At 41.6% G+C, this 27,494-nt stretch overlaps 1 protein-coding gene and 1 pseudogene across 1 annotated transcript in view; one reads left to right on the top strand and one right to left on the bottom strand.

The window, feature by feature from the left end:
• The window catches only part of scfd2 (sec1 family domain containing 2), a 363,585-nt gene that overhangs the window by 207,146 nt on the left and 128,945 nt on the right, over window positions 1-27,494 (top strand). The window lies entirely within an intron of this gene.
• Window positions 20,811-20,911, bottom strand: LOC121285790 (annotated as a pseudogene).

The following is a 27,494-nucleotide window of genomic DNA, read 5'->3' as shown; positions in this document are numbered from 1 at the left end:
TCAATTATGGCTGATAAGTTTTTCAACCCCATTCTTCCGCCTTCTCCCCGTAACCTTTGATCCCCTTACCAATCAGGAACCTATCTATCTCGGTCTTAAATACACTCAGTGACCTGGCCTCCACTACCTTCTGTGGCAATGAATTCCATAGATTCACCACTCTCTGGCTAAGGAAGTTTCTCCTCATCTCTGTTCTAAAAGGTCTTCCCTTTACTCTGAGGCTGTGCCCTCGGGTCCTATTCTCTCCTACTAATGGAAACACCTTCCCCATGTCCACTTTATCCAGGCCTTTCAGTATTCTGTAAGTTTCAATCAGATCCCCCCTCATCCTTCTAAACTCCATCAAGTATAGACCCAGAGTCTTCAAACGTTCCTCATATGTTAAGCCTTTCATTCCTGGGATCGTTCTTGTGAACTTCCTCTGGACCCTTCCAAGGCCAGAACATCCTTGCTGAGATACGGGGTCCAAAATTGCTCACAATATTCTAAATGTGGTCTGACCAGAGCCTTATAAAGCCTCAGCAGCAAATCCCTGCTTTTATATTCTAGTCCTCTCAAAATAAATGCCAACATTGCATTTGCCTTCCTAACCACCGACTCAACCTGTAGGTTAACCTTAAGAGAATCCTGGACTAGGACTCCCAAGTCCCTTTGCACTCCAGATTTCTGAATTCTCTCCCCATTTAGAAAATAGTCTATGCCTCTATTCTTCCTACCAAAATGCATGACCTCACACTTCCCCACGTTGTATTCCATCTGCCACTTCTTTGCCCATTCTCCTAACCTGTCCAAATCCTTCTGCAGCCTCCCCGCCTCTTCAATACTACCTTTCCGTCCACCTATCTTTGTATCATCTGCAAACTTAGCCAGGATACCCTCAGTTCCTTCATCTAGATCATTAATGTATAAAGTGAAAAGTTGTGGTCCCAACACTGACCCCTGCGGAACTCCACTAGTCACCGGCCGCCATCCTGAGAAGGACCCCCTTATCCCCACTCTCTGCCTCCTGCCAGACAGCCAATCTTCTATCCATACCAGTACCTTGCCTCTAACACCATGGGCTCTTATCTTCCTGAGCAGCCTCCTGTGTGGTACCTTGTCAAAGGCCTTCTGGAAGTCCAATTAGATAACATCCATTGGCTCTCCTTTGTCTAACCTACTCATTACCTCCTCAAAGAATTCTAACAGATTTGTCAGACATGACCTCCCCTTGATGAAACCATGCTGACTTTGCCCGATTTTACCATGCACTTCCAAGTGTTCTGAAATCTCATCCTTAATAATGGACTCTAAAATCTTACCAATGATCGAGGTCAGGCTAATCAGCCTGTGATTTCCTGTCTTTTGCCTCACTCCCTTCTTAAACAGGGGGGTTACATTAGCGATTTTCCAGTCCTCTGGGACCCTCCCTGACTCCAGTGATTCCTGAAAGATCACCACTAAAGCCTCCACTATCTTTTCAGCTATCTCCTTCAGAATTCTGGGGTGTAATCCATCTGGCCCAGGTGATTTATCCACCTTCAGACCTTTCAGTTTTCCTAGCACCTTCTCCTTGGTAATGGCCACCATACTCACCTCTGCCCCATGACTCTCTTGAACGTTGGGGATGTTACTCGTGTCTTCCACCGTGAAGACTGATGCAAAGTACCTATTCAGTTCCTCCGCCATTTCTTTGTTCCCCGCTACTACTTCTGCAGTGTCATTTTCCAGCGGCCCAATGTCCACTTTTGCCTCTCTTTTATATATCTAAAAAAAACTCTTGCAATCTTCTTTTATATTACTGGCTAGTTTACCCTCATATTTAATCTTCTCCCTCCTTATCTCTTTTTTAGTTGTCCTCTGTTGGTCTTTGTAGGCTTCCCAATCCCCTGGTTTCCCACTGCTCTTCGCTGCATTATATGCTTTCTCTTTAGCTTTTATGCTGTCCCTGACTTCCCTTGTCAGCCATTGTTGCCTCGTCCTCCCTTTAGTATGCTTCTTCTTCCTAGGGATGAATTTTTGCTGTGTCTCCCAAGTTACTCCCAGAAACTCCTGCCATTGCTGTTCCACTGTCTTTCCTGCTAGGCTCATCTCCCAGTCAATTCTGGCCAGCTCCTCCCTCATGCCTCTGTAGTTGCCTTTATTCAACTGTAATACCATTACATCTGATTCCAGCTTTTTCCTCTCAAATTGCAGGGTAAATTCTATCATATTATGGTCACTTCCTCCTAAGGGTTCCTTCACCTTAAGCTCTCTTATCAAATCTGCCTCATTACACATTACTAAGTCTAGAATTGCCTGTTCCCTAGTGGGCTCCACCACAAGCTGATCCAAAAAGCCATCTCGTAGGCACTCCACAAATTCCTTTTCTTGGGTTCCATTGCCAACCTGATTTTCCAAGTCTACCTGCATATTGAAATCCCCCGTGATCACTGTAACCTTGCCTTTCTTACTCGCCTTTTCTAACTCCTGGTGTATCTTGTGCCCCACATCCTGACTACTGTTCGGAGGCCTGTACATAACTCCCATTATGGTTTTTTTACCTTTGTGGTTCCTCAACTCTACCCACACAGATTCTACATCATCTGACCCTACATCGTTTCTTGCTATCGATTTAATTTCATTTCTTACTAACAAAGCAACCCCACCCCCTCTGCCAACCTGCCTATCTTTTCGATAGGATGTATATCCTTGGATATTTAGCTCCTGGGAGATGAAAGGGTTGTTCTGTGCTGAAAGGCTGAGTAAATTGAGTCCATATTCTCTGGAGTTTGGCAGAATGACAGGTGATCTAATTGAAACATCCAAGATTATGAAGGGGCTTGACAAGGTAGATACTAAGACATTGTTTCCCCGACTGGGGAATTGAGGACAAGGAGGAACAGTTTCAGTATAAGGGGCTAATCATTTAGGACTGAGATGAGAAGAAACTTCTTCACTCAAAGGGTTGTGAATCTTTGGAATTCCCTACCCGAGAGGGTTGTGGATGTCCCATCGTTAAATATATTTAGGTCTGAGATAGGCATCTTTCTGGTGTCTCAGGGAATGGAGGGATATGGGAGCAGGGAGGAAAGTGGAGTTAAAGCTGAGGATCACCCATGATTGTACTGAATAACAGAGCAGGCTCGAAGGGCTGTATGGTTTTCTCCTGCTTCTATATCTTATGTTCAGTGGGGTAGATTTTCATTACCTTCATAGAATGGTTACAGCACAGAAGTTGGCCATTTGGCCCATTGTGTCCATACCAGCTCTCTGCAGGAGCAACTCGTGTAGTCCCACTCCCCCCACTTTTCCTCAGCCTTGCAATTTTTTTTCTCTTCAGATAATTATCTAATTCTCTTTTGAAGGCCTTGTTTTGGCACCTTGATACATCATGCCTCATTTAAAGCAGACCTCTGGTTATATGGGACATTTTTAACAGGGTGAGTCAGGAACCAAGGGTGAAAGGGAAACTGATTGAGTTCATATGGGCTTTGTCCCCAGAATCAGAAAGGACACCCATTTAACATCAGAGGCACAAGATACACTGTACAAAATAAACAATCAGGCCAATGTGGGATTTTTTGCTGTTTGAGGGAGCTTGCTTTAGCAGGGGCAGAAATTTCTCTCTGTCAGGGTGGGTTGTGTGGGGGCGGGTGGGCGGGCACGAACCCGATTGGTGCCTCCAATCTTGGACGTGCCGCCATTTTACGTGGGTGGGCCAATTAAGGCCCGCCCATCGTGACACACACCTGGAAGCGCTGAGCGCTCCCTTTGTGGGTGGGGGGGCGATTCCCTGAGTGATTTCCTGCGCTCTTTCGCACGTGCTCGTGAAAGAGCACAGAGATCTATCTCCCTGAGGCACGGAGGCACCTCACGGAGATCAGTTTAAGGTTTTAATATTTAAATAAAGAAAAAGATTTTTAAAATGTCCCTTCATGTGACAGTGTCACATGAGCTGGAACATGTCAATGAATTTTTTCAAAATTTTTTATTTAATTAATAAACCCTTCATGAAACCTCTTCCTGCCCATGAGGTTTCATGAAATATACGAAGGCTGCCTGGGCTCTTCGCCTGCCTGCCAACCTTAAGGTTGGATGGGCAGCTCAGTTAAGTATTTTAATTAGTTTTTAACAGGCCTTAACAGGCCTTTGACAGTTCGACTGACGCGCAGCTGACTCCACTGCACGCTTACCAAAATGAGGATCAGAATGACCGATGGTGACGTCGGGAAGCCCACCCAACATCACCAAGCGTCATTTTACATGTCGGCGAGCAGGCCCCGCCCCCCATTTGCTGACGGGAAAATGCTGCCCCAGGTGTTAATGGAGTTAACTCAAAATGGATTTGGTGTCCTTACTGCCCTATTGAAACCTGCCATGTGGCTGAAATTGATTTAGAAAGGGGCTTACTCCCAGCTATCCATAGAACCAGCCTGTTTGAGGGAATAAGCCTCTTTTGATAATAAATTTGGACTCCTTTGACGTAAACAGGATGCTGATCGCCATTTTTGCTCAGGAGTGTTCACCTGTAATGCTGCCCTGGAGCCCCCACCTCGATCATCCCTCTGCCCCCCAAGACTTAGCAAGCTGGCATTGTCCTGACCCTGATCTTGACACTAAAATCTGGCCACCTGCAGTAGGATATTAAATTGCCATCCTGCAGATTGCCTGTAAAATTTAAATGAGGCCAATGCCTTAAAATTGGGTGGGCCTCTTCACCACCGGAACAGGCTGCCAGCCAGCTTGCTCCATGGTTGGTCACCCAGGAATCATCATGTCAACGTTCTTGTTAAATTTTAATTGTAGTAATTAAGTAACATGATGTGATTGCATTATACTTGGGACAAAGTGTTATTCCATTAGTGAATAGTGTAGGCTTTGTACCTGTGGGTTTCATATGTGGCAAATGTCGATCTTAGCTAGTGGCAGGAATGAGGTGCCTCAACAGATGGAAGGGAAAACTGAAGGGCAAATCAACACAGCTTGTTTCTGTGTGTTGCTTTTAATAAAATGCAAATTGAGAACATTATGTGAAATAAATCATTTGAAGATATTTTACCAATGATGTATATTACTTTAGATCTAACAACTTCATTCTTCCACAGTCCCACTGCTATCACTTCTTGAATAATTTGCCGTCCCTACGCTAATTTGAAGATCAGTTCAAGTATTCATTTCTGTTCAATATTTCTTGGCATTGATTGTGAGTTTACTTTTACCAAGTAGCACTACACCCCCAGATTCTGCATTTATTGTTTATCTTGAAATATTGTTCTAGGTTTTTTTTATTATTCAGCTACATCTCATTCGCCTCCCTTTCGAGGCTGTGGAGTTCAATTTGTTCTCAGATTTCCTCATAACTCTGCCTAATGACTATTTTTGAAGCTTTTAGAGGCTCTTAAATTTCCACAATTCCTCATTTACAGCTCCTTGCTCTTTGTGTAGTCACATGGGATGTCTAATGGCCGCCTGAACCATAGGAAAAGGTTGGATGGCAGGGCCTTGCTTTATCATCTAATCTAAAGGATGAATCCCCCAACAATGCTGTCTTCTCTCAATGTTCTGTTGAAGATTTGGGTTAGATGATGAGTTTAACCTTTAACATGAGACTCAGAATGGCAAACTTGAGATCCAGATGTAAGAATGCCACCAACTGACACAATTTCCACTACAAAATCCATGAATAGAGAAATTTGGAAATGCAAAGAAAAGCTTCATGTTAGCAGGTTAAATAGTACCTTGACAAAGCTTTGAAATAGGCTGTTCTGTCAAAGAATGCTGTGCATTGAGGTAAGAAAAATTATGAAGGATAGGTAGATATAAGTAATGTACTTTTGATGAGATAATAAACCCCTTTAATAAGTTTTGTTTTAAAAATGTATGACTTAAAAATAACAGAAAAGGATATTGTTTTGTTAATGATCAACAGCATATTGCTGTTGGACTTTGCAACACTTTGTGCCACAACTGTGACAAGTTAAGTAAAGTAGTAACATTGCCATCTGAAATTTATTATGTTCTTTCGTAAGCAATCTTCAGTTATGTACAAAGATCTTTGGATTATCGAGTGTGTATCCAGACAATCCAGCACAGACTGACTTCATAATACTAAATAGAGTTTGGCAGTCAAACACAGTACATCCCTTTTATAAAGTGACCACCACTACAGAAGTTGCGAACATTGAACCTGCCAGAAATCAAAACTAAATCACATCTCTTGTATATTATGGCTGTTCAAGGTACAATATATTTCCTGTGTGGGTATTATGGAACTAGAGTCTAATGCCATTCAATGGACAGATTGATACAGAGGCATTGTATTAACTCCGTGCATATAAGCACTTTGTATTGTTGTTGCACTGTAGAAAAGAGAGTTTTGCATTTTGAATTGAAAAATGAAAATATAGGCTTGTTTTGTGCATTATTTGGGCGCCTGAATGAATTAGTGCCGCTTAACAAGGGATCGAATGAATATCCGCAGCAATAATATGGGAGAGGAAAAGAAAGTGTTGTTTTTGGCAATGCATTACCCTACCTTTGCTGCTTCCGCTCGACAGCAGAAAACCATTGACAGTTGAGAATTCTTTCCAGAAGTTTGTGCGCAAGGAAGATTATCTACAAGCAGCTGAAAGATGACTTAATTTACTATAGTACATTTCTCCTAGCCTCCAGGAAAGGTCTGCTGATTTTACAGAAGGGAAACATCATCAAACTATGTACTAAAGCTTCAACTGTAAATACCACAGCAATGCTTTGCCGAAACTCCTGGTTTGGAGTTGATCAGCACCTCAGAGGTTTGATGGTTGTGTAGTTTTATTTTGTGAGAAGTTTGGCTGTAATACTGCTGAGCACTTGGATCCAGATCAGCCTCCGGGTAGAGAAATTTAGCCTTATAGGACCGTGGAGTGCAAACATGTGGTCACGCAGTTGGACAGAGTCTGGTGACTCCAGGAAGATAATTGTGTTGCATATAGTGCAGATCTTTTTGTCCATGTGGAGCTGAGTCAGCCAGGATCCTGAGAAAGAATTGGTCTTTGTTCCAAAAAAAATAGAGGGAGGCTAACTAACTGATGCTTTGCATGGTCAGGATTAATGCTGACATTACACTGGGTAATTGCTGCAGTGAAAAAGATTGACTTTATTTTCTTTTTGATGTTGTAAGGAAGCTTTTGTGGACTCTAAAACCCTAGCTCCTCCGTCTAGAGTTCTGAACATAATTTGCATTTGATGCCTTCTTTAGTTGATGCCCTTGAAAGTACTTTCTTTGATATCATCAGATAGAACCAGCTGCACACAATCCCTGTACAGATGGACACATGCACCTGCACCTTTGCACTTGCACCTGTGCACATATTTGTAGACATTTTCAGGAAAATTAGACTTCGTTCACACCAAAGACAATTCAGTTCTTGAGCAGATTAAGAATGCTGATTCTCAGGCCACAGGAAAAGGTGTTGGCTACTTAGAATTTTTATAAAGTTCTTTTAATACTCTTGAGCCAATAAATTTTGCTGTGCAGTGCCTGTTTCTCAGGCCCTAACCAGCCTACTGAGGCCTGAATGTGATCGGCAGGAAGCATGTGTATGTTTCAAAAAGAAGTACAAAACCCTTGATATCGAGAAAGAAGAAAAGTCAACTTCTACAGTCCAATCCTGAAACATTCATTAGGCCTTTTTATTGACATATACAAATGTAACCAAGCTCCTGTTTGTGGCCCCACTGTAAGATTGTTTTGCTCTGAGGCAACCAGGCTTATGTGTAACTTAACAGTTAATGGTATGTTAATTGTATTTTTATGGTTAAGGATATACAGCTGGAGGGCATTGAGTGATTAAGTACCTTGAGCACATTTAAAGAAAGATTGCTGGGACACTGAGTGTTGGTTATGGAGGAGATAGACATTTGGAATGTTGCATTCTGTTAATAAATCTAGTATTAAGTTAAAGATTGGCATCTGGTTTCCTGCTTCACCAACTGGCGTCTGAACAAATTCACATAATAGCAGAGAATGGTTGCCTAAAGGTGAAGGTTGGAAACAAAAAAAATTTCAGACAGGAGCAGGAGATTAAAATCTTAGTTACTTTGGTGAAGAATGGCTGAAAGAATATGTAAATTGTCAAGGTATGATTACCTACCTAAGTTCTCCAAATCTGAACCTTACGACCAATGATGAAGTGAATATGTGAACCTGGGTTATGTCCTTATCAAAGAGAAAACAAATATGGCCTTGGCATTATCGCTTCCTAACAAAAGTAAAATCGGAAGCAAAGTATTTTGTGGACTGGATGCCCATCGGTTGGATACTGATGAAGGTTTGCATTAAGCTTCATGGATGAAATTTTCAAGAAAGATGATCTGTTAGATGCCTATGGGCATGGTCAGACTTTGATATATTTGAAAGACAGATGGTAATTCTGTGGAGGAATATATCATGAACTTTAATAGACTGTACATAAGATTAAAGAAATTCAATTTCTTTCAGTGCTTGCATTCAGATTGTTCAATTGTGCTAAGGTGTTGCATATGGACAAGCTCCTGCTCTTAACTGGTGTTTGGTTCTTAGAAAAAGACACCCTTTCAGATCAAATATCTGCTGATTTAAAAGAAATCCTGGGGAAGCATTCATTTCCAGCAGCTTTGATTGGCGCAAATGGGACATTCCACAATGTCACAAAGTTTTGAGGACTCGATGATTGCAGCCTTTTGAGATCGCTTAGATAAAGGGCACAGGGGTCAGTATAACAGAACAGCTACATACCAAGGGAATGAGGATGCAGCCACTAAGCAGACCTGGATATCACAGCAGATGACAGGATTGGAGCAACAATAATAGACAAATGAACCTTAGGAATGCCCAGGGGACAGTTAATAGGTGTGTTATGACCGACAGAATTGGTGAAGAGGAGTTATTTTAAAAATCTCCAGAGAGGAACTTTAAATAACTGTCATAACCAATAATTTAAATGTTATGTTTGAGATGCAATTTTAAACTCAGGAATCCGACCACTAGTTCGCGAGGTTTTACATTAAACTAAATTAAACATTTTATTAACTTACACAAGTTAAGACATATGTACACATGGCTACAAATTACTACCATCATAACTTTTAACAAATTCCCAAACTAATCTCCATTAAGGCAACAGCAAACCATAGACTTAACCAAACACCAGGCAAAGCATAAAAGAAAAAAACTGTGGATGCTGGAAATCCAAAACAAAAATAAAAATACCAGGAAAAACTCAGCAGGTCTGGCAGCATCTGCGGAGAGGAACACAGTTAACGTTTCGAGTCCGTATGACTCTTCAACAGAACTAAGTAACCAGGCAAAGCATTTTCACCTTATGAATTCAAAATGAGGTTCTTTTCACTTTGGAGCCAGTTGGAGGCTTGCAGCTGTCTTTTGATCTTACATTGCCTCTGTCTGCACACCCGAAAACTACTGAAGTTGTACTACAATCCCATTGAATGTTAATTCTCATTATATCAACAACCTCTTTGAACTTTACCTTTTAACAATGAAACCCCTTTCATAATACCAATTTTATTCGTAACATAAACATATTGCTTGGTAGCTGCTAGAAAGGTGTCAATTTTCACCCCACTTCATGAATGCTGTATTCAAAAAATACAGATGCATGCTATCTCTCTTACATATCAAAACTAGTGCATATCAAAGCACCCAGACTAGCTGGCTTTAATCCAATTAAGACATACCCACAGACTAAATCTCTGTTTAAAATAAAAATATTTTCCAAAATATTATATACATTAGCAGCTTCATGACAAGGTGATTCAGATGTGACTCAGAATATCATTTTGATTGAACTGTTCAGAGCAGAACAGAGAATTCAGAAGTTAATAATGATAATGATCAGTCTGAGGGAATTGTACTAGTCACAAGAAGTTTTAATCAGGTAAATAGGATATTAGTTGCAGGTTCATTTCATTGTCCTGTATTAGATACTGGTTTCAACTAAACAATGTGTGGAACAGATTGTTTAAAATGTTATTTAGATTCACTCAGCAGTAAAGATCGCAGTAAGATCAGGGAGTATGAAAGTTCTCTTTAGCTCTGAAGAGGATTCATAAGGACTGGAAACATTGGGCTGAATTTTCCCCGTCGGGGGGGAAGTTGATGGGCGGGTGTGTATGGGCAAGCTTCCAATAGGGGCATGGAGCCATTTTACGTGGGCGGGCCAATTAAGGCCTGCCCAGCGTGACATCTGCAAAGGAGCACTATGCACTCCCTGTGCGGGCGGAGGGGGAGAATCCCAAAATCGAGAGTGCGCTTTTTTGTGCATGTGTGGGAAGGAGCGCGCTCATCTCCCTGAGGCTAAGTGCAGCCTCAGGGAGATCGTCTGTAAATGTAAAAAGGACAAAAATAGAAAAATAAAATTTCCCTTACATGAGTCAGGGACACGTCCATAATTTTCACGAAATCTTTACTAAATTTACATGGATGAGGTTTCATGTTTTTTCCAGTTCCCGCCGGGGCTCCTGGCCTGCCTGCCAACCTTAAGGTTGGATAGGCAGGTCCTTTAATTAGTTAATAGACCCTGTCAATGGCCTCAATTGGCCATTGACAGGTCAGCGGGTGCGCAGCTGATTTTGCTGCGCTACCGCCTTCCTGAAAATTTAATTCGGGCATGATGACATCAGGAGTTCCCCCCAATATCACCGTGCATCATTTTATGCGTCGGCGAGCGGACCCCCTCCCCCGCTTGCCAATTCGTAAAATTCTGCCCATTGACTCTGTTTCTCTGTCCACAGCTGCTGTCAGATCTGCTGAGTTTTACCAACATTTTCTGTTTTTATTTAAATATGAAAGTTCTACTTGTTTCAGGTTCAGGAATGACAACATATTGAGCTCACTAAAAAGAATGATGGTTCCATGCAAAGTAGCTAGAGTAAGCTACTTCATTAATACTGATGTAGTCTCTCATGAGATACCCTTGCTGCTGAGCAAGTCTTCCATGACAAATGAAACTGGACTTGGAACAAGATTAAAAAAATTGTTTTTGGAAAGTCAGTGGATCTGCACTTTACCCAATCAGGGCATTATTGCATCCCCTTAACAAAAAACCTGGCATTTCTAAACAGAACGTTAAAGAAATGTTAATGGCATCCAGAGAAAAGAATCAGAGAGGGGAAAAAAAGTAAATTGTCTTAAAGTTACACAGACCCTTCTTGTCACAGATTAAAAATCCTACTAAAGGACACTAGTGTAGTGGGAGATGAGTATATAAAGCTCATCAGAGAGATTAATGAAAAATGCAGTGTACACAACAAGTATTGCAGGACACTGTCACGGCTTATTGCAAGTCTTCCATTGGCATGAGACTTTAATGAAGTAGTAGCCATAGATGTCAAGGCATGGGACAAAGAAACATTTTCATTTTACATTTTATAGACATGGCAACCAGATTCAGTCTTTCTACAGTAATACATAGTAAGGACAAAGGGTGATTGTAGATAGTCCTGGAGAAATGGATAGGGATTAGACTTGGAGCACCATCTAAATTTCTGACCGTTAATGCCAGGGAGTTTGTGAATGATGAATTTAGAGATATGCAAAAATTTGAACATTGTGGTCATGAACACCGCAGATGAAAGTTCTTCAGCAATGCACTCTGGGAACGAAGTCACGCAATGGTGTATGAGTTGCTTCATAAGATCTTAGCCAAGCGACCAAACTGCAAGTTAACAAGTGCCCCAGCATGGGCAGTCCATACAAAGAATTTGCTTCAAGTTGTTGGGAGAAATAGTCCTTATCAATTGGTCTCTGGGAGGAATCCTAAATTACCTCCTGTGTTGTGTGATAGTCCCCCTCCCCTAGAAGGGGAGTTAGTCCATTTTTTTCTGTATACTTGAATGTGTTACATGCCAGGAGAAGGGCATTTAGCAAAGCTGAAGTCTCGAAGAAAATTCGGAGAACTCTTAAGTGTGGAAAGGCCTAGGTAAGGTGATAAAGTGTGACGGGATGATGGTGGGTCACCAGCATAATAGCTGCTATTAAGATCCATTCATCATGGTTAATTGGGGTTGATTACAAACTTTTAGAATCTAAGCAGTTAATGGAAGGTGATGAGGCACCCTGTACACTCATAGTCATTTGATTGGCAGTAATGAGAAATAGAATACAAGATAAGGGGCCAGATGGTGATCGGCAGTATCCAAAGGACACCGGCTTAGAGTGGACACTCAGGTGGCATACACACCAGAAGGGTCCAGTAAATGTAGGGATGCAACTTTTGTAGGGAGAGCAGGGAAAGCTACCGGCAAGTTCAAATATTGACTAAATATCTAAGATGATGGACTAAAAGTAAGATCTATAAACTGGCAGAATGGGATGAAAGAATGGCAAGCAAGAAAATGCAGTGCAAATTCTCATAGTGGACCTGCATGTGACTTGTAAACCAGAATACGATCCCATACTGGTGATAGAACCTCTGATCATGGGAGAGAGAGAGATCCTACAATAGCCCAAAAAGACATCAAAGTGCAAGGAAAGGCCGTAGCTTGAAATAGAATGCAATAGGGAAAGGAATACAGAACAATCTAGAAACTCTTATAACCAGGAAGTTTTGATGACTGCCAATAAATTAGAAGAAGCAAAACAAAAAGAGTTGGATAGTTGGAAGGAATTTGATGTCTACTCTGAAGTGCCAGATAGGGGACAGCCTGCTTTACCAAATAGATGGGTATGTACAGAAATACTTTCTCCAGATGGGACATATAAGGCTAAAGCAAGAGTGTGGCTCAGGGCTTCGAAGAGCGATTGGAGATCAAGATGTTAGTGTAGGCTCGCTCATGGCGGGAAACGTAATCCTGAAAATTTTCTTAGCTCTGTTAGCCACATATTTGTGGGAATGTAGGTCAATCGATATAAAAGCCGCATTTTTGCAGACATAAAAATTTCACAGAGAAATATTTTTGAAACCGCCTAAAGAGGCAAACAATGAAGGGAAGTCATGAAAAGTAAACAAATGTATTTATGGATTGAATGATATGGTATTTTTTGATTAAGTCTGTCTTGCTGAAAGTAGGCTGTACTTAACTGAAAGCAGATCCAGCAATGTTCTACTGGTATCACAAAGGGAAACTTTCAGGCATCTTTATGATGCATGTCAATGATTTTCTATGGAGTAGCTTTGTGGAATTTGAGCAGTTTGTTATACATAAGATTAAAGGGGAATTTAAGATTGGAAGTCAAGCCTTGGGACCTTTAACTATATAGGCATAGACATTAGGCCGAATAGGCCTGAATAACTTTGAATAAAAAATCTTATTCAGAAAGCATTATTCATATCCCAATAAATCATGCTAGATTGTCATAGAATGATGTTCTCTCTAAAGGAGAAAGACAGCAGTTTGGACAGTTGAATAGGCCATACCAGGTAGGGATGGCAGATTTCCCTAAAGGGCATTAGTGAACCAGATGTGTTTTTACAACAATCATTTCATGGTTATCATTAGACTTTTAATTACAGATTTTTATTGAATTCACATTCTATCATCTGCCATGGTGGGATTTGAACCCAAGTTCCCAGAGCATTACCCTGGATTACTAGTCCAGCGTCAATAGCACTACGCCATTGCCTCCCCAGGAGAGAGGTATTGAAACCAAGTACTATGATGAAACACGCCAAAGTTGAGAATGTTTTAAGCACAGATAAAATATTAAAAATATTAAATACAGAGAAAGTTTCCAGCCTTGAGACACCCAACTGTCAAATGGGTATTCCAATACAGCTGGTTTTCTAATATTGGTGGGTGAAAATGGAAAATGTTGTCTCTTGTCTCTTGACCTGAAAAGCTAAGAAAGCAAAAAAGGTTGTTGAAAGTATTTTAGCTGCAGAAGTACTGTCTCTTGTAGAAGCAATAGAGACAAGATTTTGCTTGTCAAATATTTTAGGGGAAATTCTAAAGAAGGAGTGTTCTGAGAATAATTTGCCCATTAAATGTTACAAAGATGATCGTTTCCTGTGGGATAACGAACATTCAACAAAAAGTGTGACTCAAAAAAGGCTAAGGACTCATCTTGCTAGTGTAAAAGAAATGCTAGAAAGGAAATAAATCTCCAACATCAAATGGGTTGTTGCAAGTCATCAATTGTCAGATTGTTTTATAAAAAGGAATGCTTGCACAAAGACTATTGGAGGTCCTAAAAGAGGGATGCCTTTTATTGTAATGTGGTGTACAGAATATGGAAAACCATTTTTTTCCTTTCCCTTTTCATTTTGTTTGTGGTATAAAGTTTTTATTTAGAGGAAAGAGGGGAACCTGTTAATGGTATGTTAATTGTATTATTAAGGTGAAGGATATAATGGTGGAGTGCATTAAGTATCTTGAACACATAGAAAGGGAGATTCCTGGGACACTGGTGTTGTTAATGGGGAGGCAGACATTTGTAATGTTGCACTCTTTTAATAAAGTATTAAGTAAAAGATTGTTGTCAGGTTTCCTACTTCACTAGCTGGCTTCAGGCTGAACCAACATTAACAAGTGTTCCTTAAAGAGACCATCTGTTAGACTTGGAAATCACAAAAACGAAGACTGTTTCACTCGCTGAAATCAGGGAGCAGGCACAGGTGATATTATGGAGGTCAAAATAGGCGGTCTCAGTGATGGATTATATGCATGGTTTGAAGCTCCACTCTCAGGATCATAGAGACCATTGTATTGTGCATCATTAGTATCAGCTTGTATGAATTTCAAAAGTTCAGATGTAAGTTTATCAAAGTTGATAATGAAAAGTGTGACTGAAAGACTTGATTGAAATTAAAGTCCTGCATTAGCATGAATCTATGGGTATTGATGCTATTTTCTGTCTTTATTAATGATCTTGAGTTACGGAAAGGATCTTGCTGTGGTCCAGTCATCTTTTTAAACACTGAACTGTAAGTGGGGGCATCAAAGAAATCACTATATCCTTAGATCTACTAAACACTTTCTGTCAAATTGTTTTTGTAGGCATGTCTGTGCACTTACGTTTGCGTCAGATTGCGAGCTTCACATGTGGATTATCCCAGAATAGGAAATTCAAGTTTAGACAATTGCTGTTCAAAATAATTTCCCAGCCTGTTTTCCTTAGTGATAAGATAGCATTTGTACATTTCCTGGTGAGATTTTGTTTTCTATTGTGCACAAATTGAAGGAATTTGGCACATTTCTACATTTTTCAAGCTGGGGTGAAAGAAGCATTTCCAAGGTTAGGTGTTCTCATTCTCTCACATTCTTGCAGACTTACCTGTCTGTGAGGCTAAGGGAGTTTTTAAGAAAAACCTGCGACCCGATCCTACAGTGGCTTCCTATGGACTTCTCTCTTCCCAAAGCCCATCTCCATAGCAATGTGAATCCCATGGGCCTTGTATCCAAATAGAAATGCTAATTAGTTATCCTCTATACCCACAATTCCATTCTATGTTGGAATTAAATAGATGGTTTAATGTATAAGCATTTGTAAAACCTCACATTCTTCATACCTTCCTTGGGGCTTGGAGGCCAACAGTCTAATCACTGTCAGCATAGCTACCCTGGTCATTGTTTACAGGTGGGAATATCTAACACCTTCTTCCCAGTAAGATGACATGGACCTTCCTTTAACTGTTAACAACTAAGCCACCCAAGCTTGTTGCCGGACAGAATTCAGAACAGGCCACATAAGCCTCTTCATTCCAATATTTTACCCTAAATTAAAGAGACGGTGCCAAAACATCATAATTTTACAAACTTCATATTTGTAACAGTATCTTCTGAGGTGGTGCTGTTCACACCCCTGCGATAGTCTCAAACAGATGCATGGATATAATGAGAACCACCTTCATACAAGAACGCTCAAGGCCTTTTCAAGATGTGCTTCAGATGCTTCGACTGCTCACGGGGATCTCTGCAGTATGCACCTGACAGGGTGTCATGGATGATCATTGCTTGCTGCATGTTTCGTAACTTGGTGCAGTGAAATAGTCTGGCATTTGAGGCAGAGGAGGTCAGGGAAAGGCTCCTATACTCAGATGAGGTCAAAAAGGAGAAGCAGGAAGAATTGGAGGAGGAGAAGAGTGAGGAAGAAGGCCAGTGGAGGCAGAGGAGGAAGGGCCACGGGAAGCACGATGGAGACAAGGTACATGATAGGTCTAGGGAAGAACAGAAGAGCCTATACAGGATGCCGTTATGGCCAGAGACTTGCTCGTTGAATATAGATTCACATAATGGCTACCATGGAAGAGTGTCAGCCAAGAAATGGTGAGGACCAGATGAAGGGGTTGACATTGAATCATGCTTCTGAATAGGTGTCACATGAGGAAGGTCTACTGGATGTTGCGCAAAGCTGGCTCCATGAGATTATGTCCTCTGACTGCATAATATCTTCTAAATAGTTTGTACTTTGTCACTAAAGTTTTTCACTTAACAATATACATGTTTCCTTGATTACTATACACTAATGACATATCCACCACTGTGACTCATTTATTGCTGTAACCATGCAGTGTCCTCTGCTCTCTGAAACTCCTACATTATATTACCCTTGTTGCTTTAGAAGAGGTGGAGCAGGCTGCTCATTTCTCTGGCTATATGGCTATGAGGACGGTAGTGTTAACTTGCTGTGCAGGGACCCATTGGGGCCCTTCCTGCGACTACAATGCCTAATATCTTTGCAAAGGCAGCTGCACTTACTTGGTCCTGGCTAACAGACGGGGCCACTGACCAAGAAAGCCAAGAATGGTGAGGTTCCCTCAAAGTGTGAGGATCTCTCCTCTTCAGATTCTTTAGCCCTTGGCGTGATGCCTTGCATACTGGATTGGGTGGGCTGTTGGGGAGCAGCTGCCATCCTCTCTAGCCACTGATCTCCCACCTACAAGATGGTCCTATTCAGGGCCCTTAGCTCCTCCCTCACTATTGCCACAGAGCCATACAAAACTGCGCAAGATCTCTCGCTGATCTTGCATGCGCTCCAGGTGCTGCCTTATTTGGCTCACTATGAGGTTGGCCACTTCCTCATAGTTGGAGCTCATGCGTTCGCCAACATGAGACATGATCATGATCATAAAGGCAAAATACTGTGGATACTGGAGACCTGAAATAAAAACAAGAAAGTTCTGGAAAAACTCAACAGGTCTGGCAGCATCTGTGGAAAGAGAAATAGAGTTAATGTTTTGAGACCGATATGACTCCTGAACAGTTCCAAAGAAGAGTCGTATTGGATTTGAAATGTTAGCTCTGTTTCTCTCTCCACAGATGCTGCCAGACCTGCTGAGTTTTTCTGGGACTTTCTGTTTTCAAGATGAGATCATGACTGTCACAGACTCCTCTATTCACAATGCATGAGATTTCAACGCCCCAGGGAACTGAGCTAGATGGACACTTATCTGCTGTTGCGGATCCAAATACTGAGTCCCAAACTGAGTCTCCTGAGGCTCTGTCTCAAACCCCTGCAGAGCAACCGTGCAACTGTCCTCACTCCTCTGGGGGAACTGTGCACAGAAACCTTGGCCTCTGACGCCTCCTGCACATGAATGCTATGCTCATCACTCAGTGCTCCCCACTCTATGTTTGTAATTGAACCCACTGGAGTACAAGTCTCTGGGTTGGTGTCTGCTGAGTCAGATAGCTCTGTTGGTGCATCCTCGGACACATCCCCTTACTCCTGGTGTCCAAAACTTGACTCCTCTCTTCGGGGTGGGCAGTGCCTGGACCTGTGAAAGAAGCACAAGGTAGTCATGAGATGAAGTCGAGCACATCATCCTCATTCTTAACTGCTCCCCTCCAAACCTATCCCAGTACTCTGCCTGCAGACAATCAATGGCTCACGGGCAGCACATACTCAGACCTTTGAATTGACCAACATCAGTGCCACCTGAGATGTCACTACTCCCTCCCCATTTTCCTCCTGCCACCACCCCCCTCCTCCCACTCCCCCCAGCAGCCCTCGCTACTATCTGTGCAATCGCATTGACATCACAGCCTTGTGCATCTGGAAGAGCAGACTTGCCATCACCACACATTCCAATGGCAGCATTCTTGCAATTTGCCTTGCCCTCTCCTCGAGAGATCTAACATGACAGATTTGTGGGGTGCCAGCCCTGGTCAAAGGTTGTCACAGCCTTGTGCATCTGGGAGAGGAGACTTGCCATCACCATACATTCCAATGACAGCATTCTTGCAATTTACTTTGCCCTCTTCTCCAGAGATCTAATGTGACAGACTTGTGTGGTTCTAGCCCTGGTCAAAGGTCATCACAATGCAAAAATGTTTCACCTTGCATTGGCTTGGTAACATTAGCATTGCATGACAAGTAGCAGGATGGCAAGCCATGTCACTCATCGTCAATGTTGGTAGGGTTGGGAATCTTCGAGGAGCACTTATGTCTTGGTTTGAGGTGTGGCTGGGCCTAAGCATGGGACGCTCGTATCTTGGTTCCTCGGGCAAGGCGTGAAATAAGAATGTATTGTGAGAATAGAACAAGATGCACCAGATTCATAATAGTAAAACGTAAATTTTGAATTGATATTTTTCACCAGAGTGATTTCAGGGCTTAGGATTCATTTATGAAGATTGGTTGCATAAACTTAGCTGGTATTCTTTCAAGTTTAGCAATTGAAGAGTTATCTAATTGAGGTGCTTAAAATGATAAATGGATTTGAAAGGGTAGATACAGAGAAACTATTTCCTCTGGTGGGAAATCCAGAACAAGGGGGCAAAATCTTACAATTAGAGGTGAGGCCTGTCAGGAGTGAAATCAGGAAGGACTTTTCCACAGAAAGGGAAAGTGGAAATCTAGAACTTGCTCCCCAAAAAGCTGTGGACGCTAGCCCAATTTAAATTGTCAAGACGAAGATGCTGTGTTCCATGTTAATTCTAAGCATATTGTTCTAGAAAACTCTCAAATACCTAGAAACTCATTGTCTTTACAACTCGGGCAGTTCTTCCCCCAAGTCTGTTCAGCTCTTATCTAAAAACATTATCTATATCATTGAATTTTTAGCTATATTTCAAAGGGCTTGACATGTCATTGGACAAGGTTGCTTATCTGATTTTCAGAAATTTTAATCTTGCAAGAAAAACTGAAGACCAAAGAGGGGGAAAAAAGCTTTTGCAGTTTTGGATTTTTACCCTCGAGCTTGCTAACATATGTTCCACAGTCTCCCGACAAGCATTGATTCCTGCACCAATAAATTTTTCAGTTTCAAAACTTACCTAGCTTGTTCTTGGCTTGAACTTCTGCATCTGTCAATTAAGGTATCTGTACTTTGTCATTGACACCTTGTAACAGTAATGTACTTTTTATTGAAGATTGGGAGGTTAACAGTTAATATATTTTATTCAGTTTATTGACGGTGCAACCACAGTTGTAACTTATTAATTCTAGCCAGGAAATTGTAAGGTGAGCTACTTAGTCCCTTTGGTCAAAAATACTCAGCAAGAGGTAGTGTTGAATTCACTAGGTCATGCATTTAAATTTGAAATTGTAGCTTTGAGACTGTTGACTAGAGAATTCCATACAGTTATTTAAGTTACAAGCCAACAAAAGTCACTGAAATTTATGGCCATGGAGAAGACAAGGTGACCTAAGAACTTTGAACAAATGCAGATTATAGATGAAAAACACCAAGTGAGCTCCATATGTAACACCTGTCTGAGATTATGCTTTTGGGGTTCAGATTTAATAACAAAAGGATTACCTTGGTACAGCAATTTTGAAAAAACAGAGCTTGCAAATAATTAACTCTACTGTGACCACCCCGGCAAGCTCACTGACTGGTAGATGTAATAAAGGATAAATCTATGCATTTATTTGTGCACAAACCAGCTAAAACACATGTTCCTTGCATCAGAAACTGCCCACACAAGGACCACCCAAAACTGATCATCATCTTAATAATTCAGGTGAGCTGCCAGTAACTGTTATGCCTCCTGGAGCAGCTCGCTACTTTGGTGCCCTCCAGTTTAGGTTGGTCCTAAGCTAAGTCCTGAGTGGGAGAAGGGAAACGAGGAGAAGTGTTGAGCACAGATCTACAGCAATCAACAGCGGTGCTAAAAAGACAAAAGGAACACTGTTTCTCCTTCTGGCTGCACTTTCAGGTCAGTATCTTTAAAACAATTTACCTTTTGGTGGTAGTCTCCAGCGGTCCCTTGAAATGCCATTGATTGGACCCTGTGTGAGCCAAGTAATGCTGAACAGAGCAGGACTGAATCCAGACCGGTCATCGAGCCTGAATTAGGCCCCTCATTAACACGTGCAATGCACCTGAAGCTTATTTTAGGCAGACATCAGGGACGCACACAAAATCATCCAAACCATTACAGGGTTGGACATTTTGGGGGCACGTGACATAGCCCAATGAAATTGGTCTTTTATGCCCCTTTTTCAGCCAATGAAATGAGCCCAAGTCCAATTTTGTTCCCTATTGGATTAAACAAAGAACATCAAGGATCAAAAGGGATACCCACTTTTATCTGGACTATCAGCTTTTCTGCTGTGGGTAGTAGATATTGCATGAAGAGTCTCAGACTTACAGCATGTCCCTCAATTTGGTCAATTGACAATATGCACAATCTTTTAATAAAAATGCTTTTGACCTGTCCTGACAGCCCAGTGTAGAACTGAGCACCAGCTCCCAAATTCAAATTAGCTGGTCTTAGCTATGGCTGTCGCATTGGTTGTGGCTACTACAGTCAACTTTGGTGCTCCTGGATTAGTGAGGAGAAAAATGAGCTAGGATTCTCACTCCTGATCATGATCTAGTGACCTCTGCTGGAAAGGTACACACAGAATTCAGGTGATGTTCATATTGATAGATACCAGTACTGATGCACTGCTGGCTTACCCATGAAATGTTTTGTAAGTCTGAAATATGGAACGCTTCACGAATTTGCGTGTCAACCTTGTGCAGGGGCCATGCTAATCTTCTCTGTATCGTTCCAATTTTAATATACATTTGAGCAAGGTGCTGAAGGTCAGCCAATGCTTATAGAACTATCAAACCATGAGAGGATGAGGGCAAGTAATTTTCTGTTCCAGCTGTATTATTTTAGTGCTGTATATAGCCTACTGCCAATGTCATATGTTAGTTCCAATGTGATGTCACTGCATTATTAAGACCTTATCCTTGGTTGAGCTCAACTTTCCACGGTTAAGCACTTGGGATGCCTTATTCAATCACTGAGCTAAACGAGCTGTGATTGAATGTGTGTTTAATGAGTTTTGTCAATTTTTTTATTCTGACTGCTAGACAGTATATCGTAGTGGGAGCAATTGGCACTTTATCAGGTCCTCCCTTTCATGCAGAGTAGACCTGCTGTCTGATTCTGACAATATATTTACTGTTGGAAACTGGCTAGAACATCCTAATGGGAGAAGCTGGCATTCCATCAGTCTCATTTCCATGCAGAGTAGTGCTGCTGTTGACCCAATTGTAGAATTGCATTTGTCAGAAACTTTACAATAGTTACTTCACTAAAGTAGACTGACATGCAGGCATCTGAGGGAAAGAAGAAAATAGCTTCTGCAAAAAGCAGTTCCTTAATCAGATACTATTAACGAAGCGGTGTCTGGAAAGCTGCAGGGCACTACAGAGGTTTTCTATCTTATCACCAACTTCCAGTAAAATTTCTCATATAAATATTTGCCTGTACTTTTCAGCAAATGTTTTCAAAGCATTAAAATGTAAATGAAAACTGATAAAATAATACGTCTCTTGTTATGGTTACATTTCCTGTTGATTTTGGAGAAGTTAAACCTGATTTATACTGTAGAAAATAGAAAGATAACTACTTACAGGAAATATTTTGCCTGGCAATAAAGGAAATACTAAAAGAAAAAATTTACATTTATATAGCGCCTTTCAGCCAGTGAAATTACTGTTTAATGTAGGAAACACAACAGCCTATTTTGCTCATAGCGATGACCTACATACAGCAACATGATAAACAACCAGTTGGTCTGTTTTGTTTTCATGTTGATTGAGGGATAAATGTTGTCTATGAATAGTGTCATGGGATCTTTTATGTTCACCTGAGTGGGGTCCTTGGATTAACTCCTTGTCCAAAAGACAGTGAATCACTTCTTCAGAAATTCATTGAAGTGTCAGCCTAGGTCATATACTCAAATCTTTGAAGTGAGGCACACAGAAAAGTAATTCACTTCGATCTTCACTGTCAGCTTTTCGACTACACTGCACAATATGGGGAGAGGGAGGGAGATCTGCATGTGATTTTCCATTATGTTAACAAATGGTAATGCCAAATAATAATACCTGTTTCACTTGTATTGCAGCAGCATTTCCCCTTAAAACACAGTGGGCTGTGTTTCCACACTTAAGTGGAGAAGAAATGGAACCGGGGTGGGCTGGGGGGGTTGGGGGTGGGTCAGGGTGCCAGTGGTGGGAGTGCTGCTTTAACGTGAGGAAAGTTCCTGCTGAAGTTAATGACAGGAAATGATTAGCTTTTTTTCATACTCTGTTTCCTGGTTGTAGCCAGGCAGATTTAGAGGCTAGCTGGCTGTCGGTTCAGTAGGCCATCAGCACCATGGGAGCAGAGAAGAGGGAGAGAGGTGTCAGAAAGACAGGGAGAGGATGAGTGTGTGGGGGAGGATGATTGAAGAAGGCCAGAGGGAAGATTAGGGTGAGAGGTGAGGGGTAGTGAGATCGGAGGCCACAGCAAGTATTGGGGTCCAGGGTCAGGGGGTGATGGAAGGTCAGAGGAACAAGCAGAGGCTGGAGTCCAGGAGTGGGGGGTGGGGTACAGTGGAGGGGGGAAATAGGTAAGTTGGAGGTCTCATTTAGGAGATCGGAAGGGTTGGAGTGAGATTGGTAGGGTTAATTGGGAGCTGTCCAATTGTGTGCAGTTTTGGTGAACTAGGTAAACTGGATCCAGCCAGTGAGCAGAAAAGCACTTACCTCCTGGATTCAGCAGTCCTTTAGTTCCTGGGGTTTCCGAGGCCCAGGAAACTCAGCCGACAAGGGTTATGTTTAAAAAGGTGTTTAAATATGAGAAATGCGACTTCATAACAAGACATGGGATAGCGTGGGAAGGTGAAGTTGAGGAAGAAGATTAGTTGTGATCTTGTTCAAAGGCAGAGCATGCTCGAAGGCCTACACCTGCTCCTGTTTCTTTTGGGAGATGGTGGCAGAGTGGTAATGTTGCTGGACTAGTAATCCAGAGATCCAGGTTAATGCTCTGGGGACATGGGTTCAGATCCCATCATAGCACTGAATTCAGTTAATAAATCTGGAATTATGAAGCTAATCTTAGTAAGCATTGAATGTTGTTAAAATACCATCTGGTAATGTGGAAAATCAGGAAATCTGCCATCCTTACCTGGCCTGGCCTCCGTATGACTCCAGATCCACAGCGATGTAGTTGACTCTTAACTGCCCTCTTTTCAAGGGCAATAAGGGACGAGCAACAAATGCTGGCCTTGCCAGTGATACCCACATCCCATGAGTAAAGAAAAAAAAGTTCAAATTTCCAGCCCAACTCCTGGGAGTGCATTGGTTACCCACATCTCCATTCTGTTACAATTAAAACCTGAAGTGGATAGCTTGGGATTCAGATTCAGGTTTTCTAATGTTTTAACATTTGACCCAATCCTGCCCTGCCCCATTTTGCAGTTATTCAGATCAATTTTTGAGCTCCTTTTGGGTTTTCATGCAAATGCTCATAGCCATCATATTTCCCTCAACGATACATGTTAGCCTCATGCTAAAGGGTCAACATTTGAAAACTAATGGCTGCAGACTTATCCAGAAATGACTTGCAGTGGAATTCTCAGAAGCAGTAGAAATTACAAAAATATGTAGAAGGAGCTGTCCTTACCTGAGCACTTGGAAAACAGTGGCAGAATTGGACAGAGACAGCATGGATTTACGAAAGGGGAACCTTGCTTGACAAATCTACTGGAATATTTCAAGGATGTAACTAGTAGAGTTGATGAGGGGGAGCCAGTGGATGTGGTTTATTTGGACTTTCACAAGATTTTCGGCAAAGTCCCACATAAGAGATTGGCGTGTAAAATTAAAGCACATGGGATTGGGGGTAGTGTATTGAGATGGATAGAACACTGGTTGGCAGACAGGAAACAAAGAGTAGAAATAAACAGGTCTTTTTCCAAATGGCAGGCAGTGACTAGTGGGGTACCACATGGATCAGTGCTGGGATCCCAGCTATTCACAATACATATTAATGATTTAGATGAGGGAACTAAATGTAATATCTCCAAATTTGCAGATGACAAAGCTGGGTGGGAGGGTGAGCTGTGAGAAGGATGCAGAGATGCTTCAGTGTGATTTGGACAAGATGAGTGTGTGGGCAACTGCATGGCAGATGCAGTATAATGCGGATAAATATGAGGTTATCCACTTTGGTAGCAAAAACAGGAAGGCAGATTATTATCTGAATGGCTATAAGTTGAGAGAGGGGAATGTGCAATGAGACCTGGGTGTCCTCGTACACCAGTCGCTGAAGGTAAGCATGTAGGTGCAGCAGGCGGTAAAGAAGGCAAATGGTATGTTGACCTTTATAACGAGAGGATTTGAATACAGGATCAGGGATGTCTTGCTGAAATTATACAGGGCCTTGGTGAGACCACACCTGGAATATTATGTGCAGTTTTCTTAGATGAGGAAGGATGTTCTTGCTATAGAGGGAGTGCAGTAAAGGCTTATCAGACTGATTCCTGGGATGGCGGGACTGACATATGAGGAGAAATTGGGTCGATTAGGATTATATTCACTGGAGTTCAGAAGAATGAGGGGGTATCTCATAGGAACCTATAAAATTCTAACAGGACTAGACAGGGTAAATGCAGGAAGGATGTTCCCGATGGTGGGGGAGTCCAGAACCAGGGGTCACAGTCTGAGGATACGGCGTAGACCATTTAGGACTGAGATGAGAAATTTCTTCACCCAGAGAGCGGTGAGCCTGTGGAATTCGCTACCACAGAAAGTATTTGAGGCCAAAATATCGTATGTTTTCAAGAAGGAGTTAGATATAGATCTTGGGGCGAAAGGGATCAAAGGATATGGGGAGAAAGCAGGAGCAGGCAATTGAGTTGGATGATCAACCATGATCATAATGAATGGCGGAGCAGGCTTGAAGGGCCGAGTGGCCTACTCGTCCTATTTTCTACGTTTCTATGTTTCTGTTTGTTATATGCCCTTTAAAAATCCCGCTCATTAAATACTGCAAAAAAAATTTGTGATTTACCTAAATACCGAATGAATTTGATATGGAGGCACCAGATGAGCATTTAATGGCCTTTTCTTTACATGGAACAAGCAAAACCACTCAAAATAAACATGGGCTTCATATGCAAATTTGTACCAAGTGAGTTTCCCCACACATTTGGTTCAGTGGCTTCTTTCAGAATTGACAGTTATATCATTACTTCACTTTAAATAGTTAGTTATCAAAGCTTCTTCCTGCTCTTGTTGTGTTTAACTTATGACCTTTAGAATGAGTCAATGGCAGCCTAAAGCAGAGCTAAACATTTAAATGTTCCAATCACAAAGTGTAATGCAATTTGAGGTAGTTATGATTGTTAATTTTATAAAAGGCTAGTTGCAGATTGTTGTAGATACATTTTAAAAGGGACTGTTTTTGTTCTTGGAATATAACTAATACTGGCAAGGCTATGTTTATTGTCTATCTGCAGCCTTGAGAAGATCGTCTTCTCCTTGAACTGCTGCAGTCCAGCTGATGGTAGATAGGAAATTTCAGGGTATTGAGCCAGTGACAAAAGAACAGCTGTAATGTCCAGGTTTGGATGGTGCATCATTTGGAGGTAATGGTGTTCCCATGACATTCCTGCTCTTGTTATTCCTGGTGCTAAAGGTCTCTGGGAGGGAGATGATGTCGAAGTATCATTCCTAAATTGCTGCAGTGGATTGTACAAACAGCAGCAAAAGTACTTTGGTTGTGGAGGGAGTGACTACTGAGATCAGTGGCACTCAGGCAAAAATTATAAAACAGCTCTGTCCTGGATGGTTTTGTGCTTCTTGGATGTTGTAGCTACATCCATCCTGGTGAGTGTTTCATCATATGTAGCTGGTAAGGAGGTTTTGAGGGATTAGGACATGACCTATTTATTGCACAGTGCCCTGCTCTTATAGTCAGAGTGTTGATATGGCTAGTCCGGTTAAGTTTTTGGTCAGTGGTGTCTGCTGCCCCTAACCCACCCCAAAGATATTGTTGATGGGAGTTCAGCATTGGCGGTGCCATTGTAGATCAGAGGATAAATGGCTGGGCTTTCACTGGTTTGAGATGGCAATGACCTAGAAAAAAGTGGCACAAATATTTTCTGCTACTTGATGTAACCAAATCTGGATGTTGTGCTGATTCTTCTATCGGCTGACATGGGCTGAATCGTTACCGCAGTATTTGCGAATGAAGCTGAGGACTTTATAATTGTCAATGGACAGCCCAACTTGTGAGTTTATGGATGGAAGGAGAAGCGGTCATTGATAATGCAGCTGAGGATGGTCAAGACATGGAATGGGAAGTGTGGGTGAGGCTGTGTAAGTGTACTTAGTTCTAGTACTTGGTAAGATTTCCCTCTGTGTTTTCCACTAGGGAATTTTCACAGAAGCTGCACAATGAATGCAGTTGATGGTCCCATTAACTAAAATGAAATGTATGCTACAAAGATATCATTTTTGATACCAAAGTTTCAGTTTTGGCTCCCTTCCGAGAATAGTAAACCTCTATGCAATGCCTTATAGCTTAGAAATAGCTGAAATGTATTTTTCCAAAGGAGATTTTAAAAAGTATAATGTCCTTTTTTTTTGAAAGAAGCCAGACTGTGCTGTGAAAGCTCCAATCTGTTTGTTTCTTCTGGCAGAGATTTTAAGACCTAGTGTTCTTTTCAGTTGTGAAGTATAAGATGTACCAGTGAAATCCCAGGAGACAGCTGGCCTCAGCAGCTGACCTCTGTTTTTAGAACCTATTATTAAAAACAGTGCTCAGATATTCAGTGTTGCACAGTAACATTAAGTGAAGTAGGCTTTATTCTGTTTAGATTTTAAATTGTTTGAGTTCTACTGTACCTACAGTCATCGATATTATTGGCAGCAGTGTCAGATGACAGAAATAACGGATTTGCTTCAGACCAAAGTGCTGAATCTCAGGGTTTGTTTAAGCTGAACAATATTAAGAGTATTCCTTCAAGGAGGGTGAAAAACTAGTGAAAACTGAATATCATTCCTTTTGTTAGGGATGTCCTACAGCAGTGCTGTTTTCATGGTCAGACCAACATGTGAGCCAAAGGTCATGGTAAGAACCCCACTATCTGAACAATGCTGCTCCAGCACGCTGGAGACTGCATTACACTTTCAGAACTTATTCTACTTATGATTCTTGCAGCTGCTGGACAAAGAGGTTATCGAGCATCATTAGAGCTGAACTATAAGTTGTTTTTCTGAAGTGAAGGTCAGTGTCTGAAATCACTGGCTTAGATTGTTGCGCCATCTTTTGCCTCGGAGGACAAATTGCGGTGTTAGTCACAGTTTGAACCATGAAGTGCAACGGCACAGCTT

Source organism: Carcharodon carcharias, chromosome 1 (assembly GCF_017639515.1).
Source record: "Carcharodon carcharias isolate sCarCar2 chromosome 1, sCarCar2.pri, whole genome shotgun sequence".
In the NCBI taxonomy this organism is placed as follows: domain Eukaryota; kingdom Metazoa; phylum Chordata; class Chondrichthyes; order Lamniformes; family Lamnidae; genus Carcharodon; species Carcharodon carcharias.
The sequence above is the reverse complement of the archived record's forward strand: the minus strand, read 5'-3'. Positions and strand labels throughout refer to the sequence as shown.